Source organism: Hibiscus syriacus, unplaced genomic scaffold (assembly GCF_006381635.1).
Source record: "Hibiscus syriacus cultivar Baekdansim isolate YM2019G1 unplaced genomic scaffold, ASM638163v2 tig00015435_pilon, whole genome shotgun sequence".
NCBI classification, from domain to species: Eukaryota; Viridiplantae; Streptophyta; class Magnoliopsida; order Malvales; family Malvaceae; genus Hibiscus; species Hibiscus syriacus.
Window position 1 is genome coordinate 19,016 of NW_024062363.1, and position 18,191 is coordinate 37,206.

At 37.3% G+C, this 18,191-nt stretch overlaps 3 pseudogenes; 2 read left to right on the top strand and 1 right to left on the bottom strand.

The window, feature by feature from the left end:
* The first annotated feature begins 663 nt into the window (after positions 1 to 663).
* Positions 664 to 9,220, top strand: LOC120207889 (annotated as a pseudogene).
* Positions 9,221 to 9,939: 719 nt separating this feature from the next.
* Positions 9,940 to 12,151, bottom strand: LOC120207885 (annotated as a pseudogene).
* A 1,324-nt stretch (positions 12,152 to 13,475) lies between these two features.
* On the top strand, positions 13,476 to 16,830 carry LOC120207881 (annotated as a pseudogene).
* The last annotated feature ends 1,361 nt before the right edge of the window (positions 16,831 to 18,191 follow it).

The window sequence follows — 18,191 nt, forward strand, 5'->3', positions numbered from 1 at the left end:
CTGCCTTGAACTACATAGTACATTCTATACTCTTATCGTCACATATCTACACCCCATACGCAGCCACCTTACTTTAATCCCAAACTAAACTCCAACAAATTTTTAAACTTTAAATTAAACCATAAAACCCTCTAATCTTAAATCATACCCTATAACCCTCTAATCTTAAATCATACCCTATAACCCTTATGTCCGAAGCAGTGAGATGAGAGTCAGAATAGTGAGGGTGCAACTGATTAGAGTGAAGATGAAATTTTAGGGTATGATCGATGAGGATGAAAATGATGATTTGGGGTTTGTAGATTGAAGATTAGAGTTTGTAGATTAGAAATTTGAATTAATATATAAAGATTTTATTTTTATTTAAAAACTTATGTGACAAAAATAATGATAAAATATGTCACGTCATAAGAAAATATTAATAAAAAGCTACTTTATCATGGAGTGATCAAAATAAAAATAAAAAAATTAAATTTTAATGATTAAATTAAAAAAATAGACTTTAATGACTAAAATAAGAGTGAAAAGATAGTTGAATTGTAAAGGATATAATTTACCCTAAAAAGAAAATTGTTTTAAAGTGAGATGGATTTTTTTCTTTATTATTTAAATCAATCTTTTTCTTATCTTTCTTACATAAAAAAATTATCGTTTGTGTTGTGCCTCTCTCCCCCAAAGCTTATAGAAGTCCTAAAGAAGAAACTTTTTCTCACATGAGAGACCTAAAGAAGATAAAGATTGGGGGAGATGTTCAAAAACCCTAATTTATTGAATATTAACTGAAACCCAGTTCCAACTCCGAGCCATAGATTCCCTAATTAACATCATTATTTAATCTTTTTGTTTGTGGGGGGTTTTCATTATTGTTTCCAATGGCTGAATTAGGGCAACAAACGGTGGGCTTCTCTAGTTTAGTGAGTCGAACAGCCGAGGAATCTTTCACGTCATTGAAAGAACTTGTGGAGAAATCTAAATCAGGCGACCAATCGGATACGGAGAAGAAGATCAATCTCCTTAAGTATATAGTCAAGACCCAGCAACGGATTCTTAGACTCAATGTTCTGTCTAAGTGGTGTCAGCAGGTGAGTCGTCCCGCTCATCCCCCCCCAGTTCACTTTGCTAACTTCGTTTCAAGTTTCACCATTCTTTCTTGGTAAAAAGATTTGTGGGTGTTTTTGCTTGGGAAATGTTATGGTTTTTTAATCGAACGATTGGAGCTCTCTTTTTAGTATAAGATTTATTGTATTTTGATTTTTAAGTCTGCGACTGGCCCTTTTTGTTCGTTAGTTATCTTTTGAGTAGCTATTGAAAATGGAAGTGAATCAAGGATTTTACTTGCTCCACGTGTTCTTTTGTTTCTGGCTGTGCATTTTATAGGATTTTAGTGAATTTCGAATCTCTTGAAGTGTAGAATCAAGGCATTATTATGGAATTCTAGCTTCGTGTTGTGTGTAGTGAGAACAAAGAAGGAAGAAATACAAATACTGGAAAAAAATGGAGGGGGTGAAAATCTATCCGAGTGTCAGCTATGGTCTTCAGTCACCATTGGTACCCATTTCTTATTTAGACTACTAGTAATGTGCTGAAATTGATTACTTGTGTGGATAAATGTGTAAGTGTTAACCTGATGAATGATGATTGCTGGATTATCACGGATTTGCCCACCTTTTTGTTTCCATTAAGTTTTTTATGAGTTGCAGCACCTTTTATGACTTCAATTTCCTTGGTAAATTTCCAACCCTGAATTCATGCCATTACTGTGGCCTGTAGTTGAATTCTGTCCAAACACAATGGTTGCCTTGAACCTTTGCATATTTTTTATTGTTTTAATTGTGTTGGTTGGATTTATATTATCTTATTTAATGAATTTTAACTATTGTGATGTGCTAGTATGCTGCTACTAAATTGCAACTGGAATTAGATTTGTACCTTTTATTCCAAATTCCATGGAGTCATTTCCGGATGGGTATCAATTGAAATATTAGCTATATAAGCTTGTACTTTGCTTTATGTCGTGACTTGCAGGTTCCACTCATACACTATTGCCAGCAACTGACATCGACTTTATCAAGTCATGAAACATGTTTCACCCAGGCTGCAGATTCATTATTCTTCATGCATGAGGGGTTACAGCAAGCTCGTGCCCCTGTGTATGACGTTCCATCTGCTGTTGAAGTCTTACTCACAGGATCATATGAGCGATTACCAAAATGTATAGATGATGTGGGTATGCGAAGCTCATTAACTGAAGATCAGCAAAAGCCGGCTTTGAAAAAGCTGGACACACTTGTACGCTCTAAATTAATTGAAGTTACATTGCCCAAGGAAATTTCTGAAGTGAAAGTCGCTGATGGTACTGCTTCGATTCGTGTAGATGGAGAATTTAAGGTGTTAGTTACACTTGGTTACCGTGGACATCTATCATTGTGGAGGATTTTGCATTTAGAATTACTGGTTGGTGAGCGAAACGGGCTTGTGAAACTAGAGGAGATGAGAAGGCATGTCCTTGGAGATGACTTAGAGCGCAGAATGTCTGAATCAGATAATCCATTTGCTACCTTATACTCGGTTCTGCATGAGCTTTGTGTTGCACTTGTTATGGATACTGTCATAAGGCAAGTACAAGCACTCCGACAAGGGAGATGGAGAGATGCTATACGCTTTGAGCTGATATCTGATGGAGGGAGTGGTGGTTCTGCACAGCTGAACCAAGATAATGAGTCTGATTCAGCTGGACTACGAACTCCAGGATTGAAACTTGTCTATTGGCTAGATTCTGATAAAAACTCAGGTGCGTCAGACTCAGGATCTTGCCCATATATAAAAATTGAACCTGGACCGGACCTGCAGATTAAGTGTCAACATAGCACATTTGTTATAGACCCGTTAACTGGAAAGGAGGCGTGTTTCTTCCTTGATCAAAGTTGCATTGATGTAGAAAAGCTTCTATTAAGAGCTATATCATGCAATAGATATACACGTCTACTGGAAATTCAGAAAGAACTGATAAAAAATGTGCAGATTTGCCGAGATGCTAGTGACGTCATTCTCCTTTCACAGGCTGATCAAGCTGATAGTGAGCATATAAAGGTTGCTTCCCTTGTATTATGGATTTATTTGCTGGCACCTTATTCTGGAATGTCTTAATCAGGAGATAGAATCTACTTGCGTTAAACCTATTATACCTTAGTCCTTAGTTTTCTGTCTTTTAATCAAACTTTCATCACCATATACTGTTGCTGTAAATTTTATTACAATATCACTGATGATACTTTATGGTAAATTTTATTTTTCCCCCCTCCATTTTGTGTTGCTGAAGGATGCTAAGCTTGACAGCAAGGAACAGGGGGGGCAGGAATTATTGCGTGTCCGTGCTTATGGCTCGTCGTTTTTTACCCTTGGAATAAATATAAGGTCTTTCTTTACCCCTACAAGTGACATGTCATTTCCTGTCTCTAGTTTTTCACTTATTTTCGGTGTGCACTCACCCTTAATATGTACACTCAAAGAGTACTATCTGGGCATTTTCAATTACACTTGGTAACTTGTATAGATGCTTGTTCACCTTGTTAATCTTTTTCTAATGCAAGATTTTTGAAGTTGCATATTTATAATTATATGTGGTTCCATTGATAAATGATTCTTGGCAGTTTAGAGTTTATGACACTTTGTTTTGGATCACAGAAATGGCCGCTTTCTTCTCCAGTCATCCCAAAATATTCTTGCACCTTCAGCATTTTTAGAGTGTGAAGAAACTTTAAATCAAGGAACTATGACAGCAGCTGATGTTTTTACAAGCTTGCGAAGAAAAAGTATATTACATCTGTTCGCTGCTATTGGAAGATTCTTAGGCCTCGAAGTAACCAACTCTGCTTTTGATTTATTTTAGTTACCAATGCTATATTATTGTTTTTGTCTTTCTTTTATTTATTTGCTAATGGTAAATGCTATATGTTCGATTCTTGTAGGTCTATGAACATGGTTTTGCTGCAGTGAAAGTGCCCAAGAACCTCGTGAATGGTTCTGCTGTACTGGTAATGGGGTTTCCAGAGTATGAGAGTTCTTATTTTCTCTTGATGGAACTAGATAAGGATTTCAAGCCTGTGTTTAAACTGCTAGAGACTCGGCCAGATTCATCAGGGAAAGGTCATTCATTTAATGACTTAAACAATGTGTTGCGCATTAAGAAAATTGATATTAGCCAGATGCAGACGCTTGAAGATGAAACAAATTTGAGCATACTTGACTGGGAAAATTTGGTTTCATCTTGTCCTAATGTTGGGAGACCAAATCAGATATCTGAACATGATATGTTTAACCTTGATGGTTCTACGCAAATTGTTAGGGGTCCTTCATCAAGTTTTTCATCTATTGTTGATGAAGTTTTTGAAATTGAAAAGGGGACGTCCGCAACTCCCTTTCCTTCTCAAAATTTTTCTTCGTTTAGTTCATCTCCTGCGTCTCATCTTACTTCAGTCCCAATGAATCTTCATAGTGTAAAAGCAGGAAACCCCTCTCCAAAGTGGGAAGCGGGTTTGCAGGTTTCACAGCATAATAATTTTACAAAATCATCAGGTTCTGCCACTCATTATGATGGTCCATTGTATCCATCAAGTGGTCTTAAGAGTTCATGTCACTCTGCTTCATTTGGTTCGTTATCATCTGGCACAGGAAGGATCGCTTCTTCGAAGAAGCTATCTGCTTCAAAATCTGAGCAGGATCTGGCTTCCCTTAGATCTCCTCATTCAGTTGACAGTGGAGTATTGGATGAAGATCAGTTGAGATTACTAAATGATACTTCGAAGGATGCACTGTCGACAAGTAGGTCTCGACTATTATCTCCACCTAGATCAACCCTTCTTCGAGTCGTTGGACAAAATGCAAAGCCTAATGGGTCTAGAAGCTCATCCCCTGGAAATCTAACTGCAGCTGTTAGGTTTTCTGGAGCAAGCCCTTTAGTTTCACCCCCCGTATGTAAGATACTTTCTCTGAGTGCACTGTCTGTTCAAGTTTGTTTTATGGTTACTCATATTTGACTAGCTAATTATACCTTTTGCAGCCCAAGCAGCAGAAACTACAACTTGTCATGGCATTTCTAATGAAGCTTCCAAACACGACCAAAATCCACGAAAACGTAAAATTTCAAATTTGTTGAGTTTGATTCCCTCTCTTCAGGGTATAGATGCAGATGCAGGATTTTTGAAGAGGAGGAAAATATCTGATGTCGCTTGCACTCAGAGGCCTACATCTCAGGTGCTTGAATCTTCGGAGATGATCTCTAAATCTGAAGCATACAGTTATAGTAATCTTATAGCTGAAGCAAATAAAGGGAATGCACCTTCTGGCATCTATGTTTCTGCTCTTCTTCACGTGGTCAGACATTCTTCACTATGTATTAAACATGCCAAACTCACAATCCAGATGGAGGAACTGGACATTCCTTATGTTGAAGAAGTGGGTTTAAGAAATGCATCCTCGAATATATGGTTCCGACTTCCATGTTCCCATGGTGATTCATGGCGACATATCTGCTTGCGACTTGGCAGGCCTGGAAACATGTACTGGGATGTCAAAATAAATGACCAACACTTCAGAGATTTGTGGGAACTTCAGAAGGGAAGTACTAGTACACCTTGGGGCTCTGGCATATGCATAGCTAATACGTCTCATGTGGATTCTCATATTCGTTATGATCCGGATGGTGTTGTTCTTAGTTATCATTCTGTCGAGGCAGATAGTATTAAAAAGTTGGTAGCCGATATACGAAGGCTCTCTAATGCTAGAACATTTGCCCTGGGGATGTGGAAATTGCTTGGGGTTAGAGCAGAGGACAAACCTGAAGAAGGCAGCACAAACTCTGATCTTAAAGAACCTGTGGGAGGGAAAGGTGCTATTGAGGCTGCAGATAAGTTATCAGAACAGATGAGGAGATCTTTCAGAATTGAGGCAGTAGGATTGTTGAGTTTGTGGTTTTGCTTTGGGTCAGGTGTGTTAGCTCGTTTTGTTGTAGAGTGGGAATCTGGTAAAGAAGGTTGCACAATGCATGTGTCTCCCGATCAACTTTGGCCTCATACCAAGGTTCGTTTTTCCCTTTCCTTTAAAATAATTTCATTATCCATTATTTTTTTCTCGTACTATTTACTGTGTTTTTTAATGTGTTCTTGGTATCATTTGTCAGCTACTTTGTTTCTTTTACATTTATCATGTAATATTGCAAAATGTCATGGTGGAGGCCTTTTTTTTATTTTATCTTTTCCCGTTAAGAACTTGATTAAGCATGCTAGATGGCTTGAGATTGTCTGTTTTTCCTGAGCTTTTCAGAATTACGGAGATCCTATCTTGGTTTGTTTTGGTGCTTGGTATAGTATCATTTCTTTCCCCATTTTTTTTAGAAATACACTGAATTGAATGGTTACTCCTGCCATGGTTGTTTACTTCAATGCTTGAATGAAAACTTTATTACCTTTTCCTTTACTGGCTTTTGGACAAATGGTTGTTTTGTATCATTTTCTTCGAACTATACCAAGTGAAAGAACGATAATTTATGAGCATGAGTTCCTCAACAGATCAGCTGACAAGTAATGTACATGAAATCATGAATGTGTTTAAGTAGATCTCAGTAAAAGTAGATTCCCTTGAACTACATTGTGGCAGTGTGGTCACTTATTATAAGATTGAGCTTGATGTAAGCTTATTCATATAAGGACAAATTATAGTTTTTCATCTTAAACACATGACATTTTTCAACTTTTAGATATAATGTTGATTAATTGGAATTCTCTGGATAATAGACACTTTCTTTGGCTCCAATTTGGTTGCTTCAGAAATTCACTAATTGCTCTGTTTACTTCGTACAGTTCGTGGAAGATTTCATAGATGGAGCTGAAGTTGCATCTCTGTTAGACTGCATTCGGCTCACTGCAGGTCCTTTGCATGCTCTTGCTGCTGCAACTCGGCCTGCTCGAGCTAGTCCTGCCCCTGGAGTCTCTGGGGGATCTGGAGCTATTTCTTCTGTGCCAAAACAGTCTGGATACACTCCATTGCAGGGACTTCTGCCTAGCAGTTCAACCACAAATGTTAATCAGCCTGCTGCTGTTCCAGCAGGAAATACTGCTCTATCTGCTTCTGCAAGCTCTATGGGGAACCATAGCTTCCATGGGGCTGCAATGCTAGCGGCTGCTGGGAGAGGTGGCCCTGGCATTGTACCCAGCTCACTGTTGCCCATTGATGTTTCTGTTGTATTACGTGGTCCATATTGGGTACGAATAATATATCGCAAGCGTTTTGCAGTTGACATGCGGTGCTTTGCTGGGGATCAGGTTTGGCTGCAACCAGCGACACCACCTGCAACACCACCAAGGGGGGGAACTTCTGTTGGAGGGTCCTTACCATGCCCACAGTTTAGGCCTTTCATTATGGAGCATGTTGCCCAAGAACTGAATGGATTAGATTCTGGTTTCACAAGTGGCCAACAAACAGTTGGCCCTTCGAATTCAAATAATGCAAACTTGAGTTCAGGTCCACAGCTTTCAGGAAATGGAAATAGACTCAACGTTCCTACCTCTGCAGCAATGTCTAGGGCTGCAAACCAGGTAGCTGGTTTTAACCTTGTGGGAAGTGCTCTTCCGGGATCACCAAATTTGGCTGTTATGAGCTCAGGTTTGCCAATACGTAGACCTCCTGGTAGTGGTGTTCCTGCACACGTTAGAGGGGAGCTGAATACTGCCATTATTGGGCTTGGTGATGATGGAGGATATGGAGGTGGATGGGTTCCTGTTGTTGCACTTAAGAAGGTTTTGAGGGGCATTCTTAAATACCTCGGAGTTCTATGGTTATTTGCCCAGTTACCTGAACTTTTGAAAGAGATACTGGGATCAATCTTGAAGGACAATGAAGGTGCACTTTTGAACTTGGACCAAGAACAGCCTGCCTTACGTTTCTTTGTGGGGTAAGACTGTAAAAGTTCTTTATTTACTTTTACAGCATGTTTCTATCTTTACTGTTACAGCATGTTTCTATCTATCTTTTCTTCATGCATGGAACCTTTTATCCTTGATGACTTCACTGATTTTATTTTCAAAGTACTTGAGTAATTTGGTTGCTTCAATTGTCCTTGATGCAAATTGATGGATAAGAATATACATGTTCAGCCATTCAATGCTTAGCATGGAATGGATCGATCTCCCTTAAAAGCTTTCGGCAAGTGGTCTGTCTGGACCTTTTTCTCATTGTGTTTATAATTCCTGATAGATCTAAGGAAGAATTGTTGATCGGTTTAATTCTGTTGAAGGATCCTCTCATTAGGTTGATTTTGTGTATTATATTGGAGGAAATGTATATTGTTTGGATTTGGATAATCATCTGATTTTGTGTCTTTCTGCAGAGGCTATGTGTTTGCCGTAAGCGTCCATAGAGTTCAACTTCTTCTTCAGGTTCTTAGTGTGAAGCGCTTCCACCATCAGCAACAGCAACAACAGCAACAAAACAATGCTAATTCTCAAGAGGAATTAATTCAATCCGAAATAAGCGAGATATGTGACTACTTCAGCCGTCGTGTCGCATCTGAACCTTACGATGCCTCACGCGTTGCATCATTCATCACGCTTCTCACATTACCCATTTCAGTGTTACGAGAATTCCTGAAACTGATAGCTTGGAAAAAAGGATTAGCACTAACACAAAGTGGAGATATAGCTCCTGCTCAGAAACCCCAGATTGAGTTATGTCTTGAAAATCATACTGGGGTAAACATCGGTGATGCTTCTGAAAACTCATCTGCAACTAAAAGCAATATCCACTACGATCGACCTCATAACTCTGTGGATTTTGCTCTGACGGTTGTACTAGATCCTGCCCATATACCCCATATAAATACTGCCGGTGGTGCTGCATGGCTGCCCTACTGTGTCTCGGTGAGATTAAGATATTCCTTTGGGGAAAACCCTAGTGTGTCATTTCTCAGCATGGAAGGAAGCCATGGAGGACGAGCATGCTGGTTGCGTCTTGATGAGTGGGAGAAGTGCAAGCAGAGGGTGGCTCGGACGATTGAGGTTAGCGGTTCTTCACCTGCAGATGCAACTCAAGGAAGGTTAAGAACGGTGGCTGATAATGTGCAAAGGGCTCTTATTTCTGCCTTCAAGGATTGAGCAATGATGGTGTTTCAAAGGTAGATAGAAATCCAACTTTTTTGGTAATTTCAAGTTGATTTGATTAGGATTGCACTGTAAATCTGATTAGTGTTGATATATTTACGCAAGTAGCAAGCTTTTCCATGAATTTTGTACCTTCTCCTTAAAAGAGAATCTTTGCAATAAAAAACAGATGGACTGTTTCTTATCTAATTAACACTTCTCTTGGAAATTCAGATTTGTTCCATCAAAATCCTCTTCGTAGTAGGATTGGGTTTGTTTTAGGCATAATGACAAAAAACAATCCTTACGTTTGATAAAAATATTATTCTGGTTTATACTTTTTTGGGCATAATAATCTCAGTTTCATTTTTAAGAAAGCGAGTCCTTATGTTGATGGGATTCACTAGTCAATTAACGGTCAATACATGAAGATGATGTGATAAATTTATATGACATCACATATTAATGTGCTAGTGTTATATATAAAGGTAAATTTAAATGACATTGCATGTTGACTTGACAGTATCACGTATGTAAAGATGATGTGGATATTGTGCAACCTTTTTTACCAGATTCTCACTCAACAAACATAGTTTCTCAAACCGATGCATATAATGACATGAATCAGTTAAGTTAAACTCAAGTCCCATATTGACGGCTCTTTCAAGATCATCTGCCTTAATGCTAAATCAATATGAACTGTGATTCATTTTTCTTTCATTTTTTTATAAAGAAAATGCATATCCAGGATACAGTAAATGATAACATACACAATAATTCAATTTCATATATATTGGATGCCATTTTTAAAAGATAATTGCATAAAATCGACTACTGTATTGATTAATCAGTCTTTTCAGCAATTGGAATTAGCTCATTACTGCACAATTATAGAACTAATTGGTCATTCTAAGCCAAGACATTCTTCAGTTTAGCTTTCTTCACTGTATACTTTAGTGTATATGTTTGCTACTTTTACTCCCTGTTAAACATGATCTTACAGGGGCTCACGCCCCAACAGATCCACTGAAGCAATGTCTGAGTGGATTGTTGGTTCTCAGGTCATGTGTAGATAATAGGCTTGTTTGCAGCAACCTGATATATGGGATGCTTTGAGCCATCATTCACGGGAACAGCAGCATCCGTGGATTTATCGGAAGGACTTCCATCAAATGATGGCATCCTCTTTCTTGATGTTTCGGTTGGGACATGGCTCAAACCAAAGATTCTTTTGACCGATTCTTCAGCAAGTTTCACCTAGAAAAAGGAAAAAAGTTCACCAATGTGCATAGTGTTTAAGTACAGATTTCTACTACATTATGCATACAAAGATATCTAAAACTTCTGGTTTTCTCATACTTATAATTTGGATCATATTTTCAAAAAAAAAATTGACTGGTTTGAGCATTGCAGAATAGAAACAGGGCCCCTGTGCAGCAAGAAACATAGCTTTAAGACCAATATATAAAATAAGTCATTACCTTTGTTTCCAATGTTTCAACATCAGCTTTCAAAACTCTGTTGCAAACGGCAGCATTATTGTACTTTTGGCTAATGTCGGTGAGATGCTTTAATAAGGCTGCTTTCTTGATTCTTAGTTGAGCAACCTACCATCAAATAACGGATTAAGATTCTATAACTTAAAGGGGGTGCAGAAAGACAAAGGGGAAACCAACAAAGGCACCTGAGTCTTGAGTTCGGACAAATGAGTCTGCTTTCTTCTTCTAGAGCGCCTAGCGGATTCTCGATTTGAAAGCATCCTAAAACACCATATGGATTGATTGCTAAGTATAGAACTCAACAAAGAAAAAAAAAATCAAGAACGGAAAATGTTTGAATGTCGAATGCACATAAGAAAATGCAGAGTTGTGAACAAGCATTATTCGATGTCAACGATTACCTCCATACACGTTTTGCATCTGCAGGATCTGTGTTCTCCATTGTGTCGTTCTCTCCTTCGAGTTCATCTTCTTCAGACATTTCACTAGATGATCCAATCATGCTTGGCCTCACCTGAGATCCAAACTTCTTTTTTCCATTGAGAAAGGAAGGAAATCCCACCAGTGCATTACCGGCCTTATCACCAGCCCCTATATTTACAACAAAACCCAAATATAATGGACACTGCAACAAAGAAAATAATAGGAAGAACAGCTGCATGTAAGAATTTTCAGTAATAAACTGATGATTTTAAACCTTTAGGAGTAGCTTTAGATCCTGGTTGTAGAGTATTGGATGTCTGTGGTTCACTGTCAGCTCTAGCAACAGAGTATTGGGGCTTCACAAAAGATGCCTGTTTGATATGTATATATGAGAATAAATCATACTTATATCCAAATACAAGCATGGGGTATATTCATCAAAAGACTCTTCAAATACATGATTTTAAAAAATTGAACGTATCCATCATTCATAATTGGGTATGGGGAACATAGCTATAAGAATTTTTACTCCTTTTTAGGGGGGGGGGGAAGAATACTTGTACAATATTAAGCACAAAACTCATTAGAAAGTATCCAAATTCAAGGGATAAAGAATCTGAATAATGAATATCAACAATCGAATCAAACAAATGATAATAAACTGATATTAATAAGTTTTCATGAATTCCTTAAGCTAGTTTATGTTCAACTGATACTAATGTAAGTCTAATATGAATACTTACCCTTGACATGGCAACAGCAGCGCAAGCCAAATTAAGTTTGTTCTTAAGAAAAGCATGGTATTCATCTACATCCACCACGGGAACGTTGTTGTTCTTATTACTCTCTGAAAATCCATTCTTCTCCAGATCCCCCGTAGTCTCTCCTTCTTTTTCTTCACCTTTCTTGTCAACTTCTTCTGTAATAAACTTCTGAAAAGCCCACTCGGAATCACTACGGTTCATTGTAGGTCTGGGTTTCTTATCGATGTCTTCGGCGGCAGCTGAGGAGGAGGAAGAAGACCAGGAGGGGTCGGACATATCTTCGACGGAGAAAACTACATCCATTGAGTGTGATTTGTGTTTCGTGGTGTATATATGCGTGTGATCCGCTGATTCAGATTTGAGTCATAACGATTGGGATTTAATTTGGTGACGTGTGGACCCATCCAAATTTCTTTTTATTTTTATATTTTTAATAATTTTTATATCATAAGTTATAACAAAAATCAATTCTTTTTTATTTTTTTAAATATTTTTAAAAATAATGTAATAAAAAATACGAATTCAAAAACCTAGACGCTAGGTAATTGTTCTTTATATATGAAATTCAAAAGATTGTGAATAGTTGTGAATAGTCCTTAACATTATCTCAAATATGATTGATATAGGGGTGGACTTAGAATTTTATGTTAGGAGGGGCGGATATGTAAAATTTTAGGTAAGGGTAAACTTACAAAATTTTAGGGGACGAAAACGTATTTTCAATAGAAAATACAAAGAAAATATGTAAAATATATAAGAATTTAAAAATTTTAAGGGGGCGACTGCCCCCACCCGTTCCTATGTAGGTCCATCCCTTATTAGATGTGTATATTGATGTAAATAATGTACCATGTTTCCTAATTATGTTTATATGTAAAATTTATAAGTCTTGATTTATCTAATAAGAATATTTTGTATAAGTGTCTATGATATGATTGTATGATAATAAAAGCATATTTAATATGTGTGCATGTATGACATAAAAGTATAAGACATTAGTAGTGATGATTGATATGTATATTAAATTAAAAGCAAACTAGTTTTGTTAATTCAAATATATGAATATGCTTAATTTGCCTTTGTACATATATGTAATATGTATATATTATGTATAATTTGCTTTAATCATAATGCTTTTTCTTATCTCTTCATAATAATAAATATTAAAAAAAAATTGGTCCTCTAATAAAAGTACTGAAAAATTAGACTCATAGTAAAAATAAATATTAGATTTTTTTTAAAAGTATGACCCTAATAATAAATATTAAAAAAATTAGGCCCATGATAACAAGTATTGAAAAAATTAGGCCATTAATAAGAAATGTAAGAAAAAAATATTGACAATACACTTAACAAATATTAACAAAAATAAATTAGAATAGTATACCTCTAATAATAAATATAAAAAATTGCACCCATGATAATAAATATCGAGGAAAAATAAACCCTTAATAACAAATATTAAAAATAAGAATCATGTAACTAATATAAACTACTTTTTTTATAAGTATAATGTATTATAAAAGTTCTGGGCCTGAGCCGGTTGAAGGACATTACTTCCGAGTGGAAGAAGAATGAGCAGATGACAGAAGATATGTTGTGTCATGAATTCCATCTCATTGATCTTGGAGTGATGGAAAACTGGTTGAAGGTTAGCAATGGAGTGGATCATGTTTTCAACCTCGCCGCTGATATGGGTTTCATTCAGTCCAACCACTCTGTTATTTACAGCCAAAGACTTTGGAATCGAGTGTGGCATTGGAAGGGTCCACAACATTTACGGCCCTTTTGGAACATGGAAAGGTAAACTCTTTAGTTTGGATGAGTGCTTATATTTTTGTCGTTCCCTTGTATCTTAGGTGGTAGGGAGAACCGGAGAAGGCTCCAGCTGCCTTTTGATAAGTTTGAGATGTGGGGAGATGATCCATCTTTCACCCTCATTGACGAATGCGTGGAAGGTATAATTCAGGCAGCTTTCGAAACTCATTTTAAGCAACACATTTAGAGGGAAAAACCAACGTGTTTCATTTTAGTAAATATTAATCTGCATGGATCCAGTTATAATGTAAGAGAAATCCAACAGGGCCGCATGGTTTCTTGTTTCTTAGTCGGCTATGTCAGTTGAATACGAAAATATAAATATCAATATAAACCTCTGCTATTTGCCTGCTTGCAGTTAGAAGAAAGAACATGGTGATACAAATACAGTATGCACCCAATATCAAGTACATTAGACAGTTGTTTTGACCAATATTTGAGGTTTTTAGTGGTGTTTTTAGTCCTATAGCGGCGTTTTCAAGCGCCGTTAAAAACTCTACCGAAGCTAGTAAGAGCATCGCTAAAACGAACACCGCAAAAGTTAGCTGCGTTTGTGAACCTAAAAGACCTCAAAAGGTTGAGTTATATAACGGCGTTTTTCTTTCAAACGCCGTTAAATGTTGTGATTTATAGTGGTGTTTTTATCTACAAATGCCGCTAATTATCTTGTCTTTAGTGGCGTTTTTGGCCACAAATGCTGCTAATTCTCTTGTCTATAATGACTTTTTTGCTACAAACGCCGTTAATTGTATTATTTTAGTGTGTTTGTGATACCAAACACCGCTATATATTATGATTTGTAGTGACACTTACACAAATGTCGCTAGTTGCAAAAGTTTGGCATAGGAGGTTTGATTGGGTTGCTGTTCGTTGAACCCGTAAATTGTGGATCATCACAATCTTAATCCTTAAACTTCCATTAATGCTAATATAATATTATTATACTAATGTGTTTAAACCTTGGGTCTAATGACAAAGGGGAAAGGGAACTTACAAAAACAGAATGAACAATGTTTTCGGAGCTACCATTTGATTCTAGATTCAGTACGACCCGACTTGAAAATGAGAAGAGAAAAGGCAAGTCGGAGAGAGAAGGCGGTGAATCGAGAGAAGGCAAGGTTATCTGGGACGTTGTCCCGAAGAAAAAGAGAGATTTGTGAAGGGAAAGAGAGAAGGTGGTGAAGGCAGGGTTATTTGGGACGTTGTCCTCAAAACTTATTTGTGGACGCAATGGGATTTTTATTAGGTGTTTCAGTGTCTATATTGGGATAAAAGACTGAACAATTTGCGGCTTTTGTTCTTAAAACGCCACTAAGTACGTGACATTAGTGGCGTTTTCCAAAAAACGCCACTATATATTAGTCTATAGTGGCGTTACACAAACGCCGCTAAAGTAAGTGTCTATAGTGGCGTTTTCTCAAAATGCCACTATATATCAAGCAATTGTGACATTTTTTACATAAACACCACTAAATTACGGGTCTGTAACGACGTTTTCCAAAAATACCACTATATATCGGGCTATCACGGCGTTTGTCTAAAAACGCTGCTAAAACCGCCACTACAAATTTGTTTTGTTGTAGTGTCTTTTGTAAAATGTGTATTTTAGCCATTTGGAAAGTTATGATTTTGGTAATTAGATTCTCTATGTGTGCTATTTTTATGTTTTAGATGAAATACTTTTAGATATGTGTTTCGGCATTTCAGATTGACAACGTTAGATTTTCGTGAACATTGAAAGTGATGAGATGGTTAGCATGAACAAGATTGTTCTTAGCTGAGGATAAAAACCTTCCAATCCATCATATCCCAGGTCCAGAGGGTGTCCGTGGTCGTAATTCGGACAGCACGTTGATCAAAGAAAAACTTGGTTGGGCTCGTACAATGAGGTTGGAGGTAACCGAATTACACAGTCACACATGATTTCCCTAGTTTAACAGAGTACTCATGATCTCCTATTTTGTAGTAAATGGTCTCGTTCCTTTGCTAGTAACATGACAGTTTAGTCAAAACTCTTGTTTGCTAGAGCCAGGGTTCTGTCGGAAAAGTTTATGGCAATAAGGCCTTCAACAATCCCCCACGTTACACCCCCTCTAAGATTTCAATATCTTCCTCTTTCAAAGTTTCATCTTCAACAGTTGGTGGATTAGGGTTTCCTCCCATGAGGGTATCCTTTATAAGAGACTGGATTCACGCTTCCCGCATCAACGTCCATATTTCCAGCACTGCCATCGGTCGCGTCCGGTGTATCATCTTCAAAACAGCGAGGTTTTTTTCCAACCTGTCTTCGCTAAGGATTTCTGAGGTTTCCGGGCCATCGAGTATGTTACTGTTTCTATGATTTTTTATTAAGTAGAAATATATTATATTTTTAAAATATATGTAAGTTGAACTCATATAAAATGAGATAATATAAATTTCTTTTACTTCGATCAATTAATTAATATTCGAATTTGTAGTTTTCATTGGCGTAATTCTAATTTTAATATTTAAGATTAGCAAAAAAATTCCTCATTAGTAATAAATGCTTATCCATTAAAAAGAAAAAAATCTTACTTAAAAAACAAAAAATTATACTTTGACTCTTAATAGACGAACCAAGTCAGTTACATAATTAATTTTCATGATTAATATCACTGTATAAGATAAATTTCATTGTGAAAAATTATAGGAAATTTTATAAATAGAGCAGAAGAGTGTGAATTGCACAAAGAGAAAATCGCCTCAGTGACCAAAAAAAAGTTATAATATACGATTTTAACCAACTTTTTTTGGATTTGCCAAAATGACCAACAAAATCGCAACGCGAAATAAAAATCGCAACGCGATCCCCAGAATCGCAAATCAGTTTCCAGAATCGCAAATCAGTTTCCAAAATCGCAACGCGATTCTTGAAAATCGCGATGCGATAGTACAAATTCGCATTGCGATTTTCCATAATCGCAACGCGAATATGAAAATCGCAACGCGAACACATAAATCGCAACGCGTATCCGTAAATCGCAACGTGTATCCGTAAATCGCAACGCGTATGGGTAAATCGCAATGCGTATCCGTATATCGCAACGCGTATCCGTAAATCGCAACGATAATACATAAAAATCGCAACGCGTATCCGTAAATCGCAACGCGATATTTAAAGCGCCATTATAATCGCTACGCGTATTTTATTTTCAAATTACAAAAAGAATATTAAGACAAAATCCCGTAATCGCAACTCATAACCTAAAACCTAAAATCACAACTCAGTCCCATCTCCATCTCTCACTCTCTACGGCGAAGAAATCCGTCCCCATCTCCGAAGATTTCCGTCCCCATCTCCGGCGAAATCCCTCACAACCATTCACGGTCAGAAATCCCTCACAATATTCAGAAATGGAAAATCAACCTCCGAGGGTTAGTTTTTTAATTATTTTTATTTTGAAATGTTTGCATTATTGTAGGTTTTTCATATTGAAACTGATGATAAGTTTACTGGTCATTTCAATAATAGATTAACCATTTCACTTAGATTTCATTTCGCGTTACGATTCTGTCGTTGCGATTTTCATTTCGCGTTGCTATTCTCTCGTTGCGATTTTCAAGTTAGTATTTGTCTTTGTCTTTGTTCTGTCTTTTGGTTGAAGTAATGCAATCCATTCAAGTTTCAATTTGCAGAAGAGTCGCAACGAGATAAATGAAAATCGCAACGAGAGAATGACTGTCGCAATTGCGATTTTGGTTTCGCGTTGCGATTCTCTCGTTGCGATTTTCATTTCGCGTTGCGATTCTCTCGTTGCGATTGTCATCTCGCGTTGCGATTCTCTCGTTGCGATTTTCATTTCAACCAAAAGACAAACAGTGTTGCAAATTTTAGTTTCAAGAATAAACTACTACTTTTTATGTTTATTGTTTTTGGTATATCTTCACAGTGTAGTTTTTGGTATATCTAACTTGGTATGTTTATTGTTTTTGTAGAATTTTTTTCGGCTCAATTGACCTTGAGAAATAAAGTCAGCCTGGCCACTACAATTGCAAAGAAGCTTTCACCTGCTCAAAGACAATTGTTTGAGGAAACCTGCTTCGGGCCATGGCTGAGAGTACAGCATCCGGGTGGAGATGCTAATTTGACCCATTTGTGGCTTCAGACCATGACATCAAATCTACCCGACAGTATACAACGTGGTGAGGAAGAGATATGGTTTCATTTTCCACCAGCGTATACTTGCTTTGGCGGAAGGAGTTCTGCTTAATCACTGGTCTACGATTCGGACACGATGATGTAGGCCGGTACACTCGTCATATCGCCCGCCATCATGGTTATCCCGGGTTTTTCCGGATGAGTCAATGGAGAAGCCGAACCTACATGTCGACGACCTGAAGAAATTATTTAATAAGAAAGCTGGTTTCACTCGGATGGAAGACGTCGATGTTGTCCGAGTATGCCTTCTACTACTTGTGTATGCCGGCTTTTTAGGCAGAGAGGCCAGACAACCTATTCATCGGGAGCTAATAATATTGGTAGAGGACCTGAATGCATGGAATCTGTTTCCGTGGGGTTCGTATATATGGAAAGC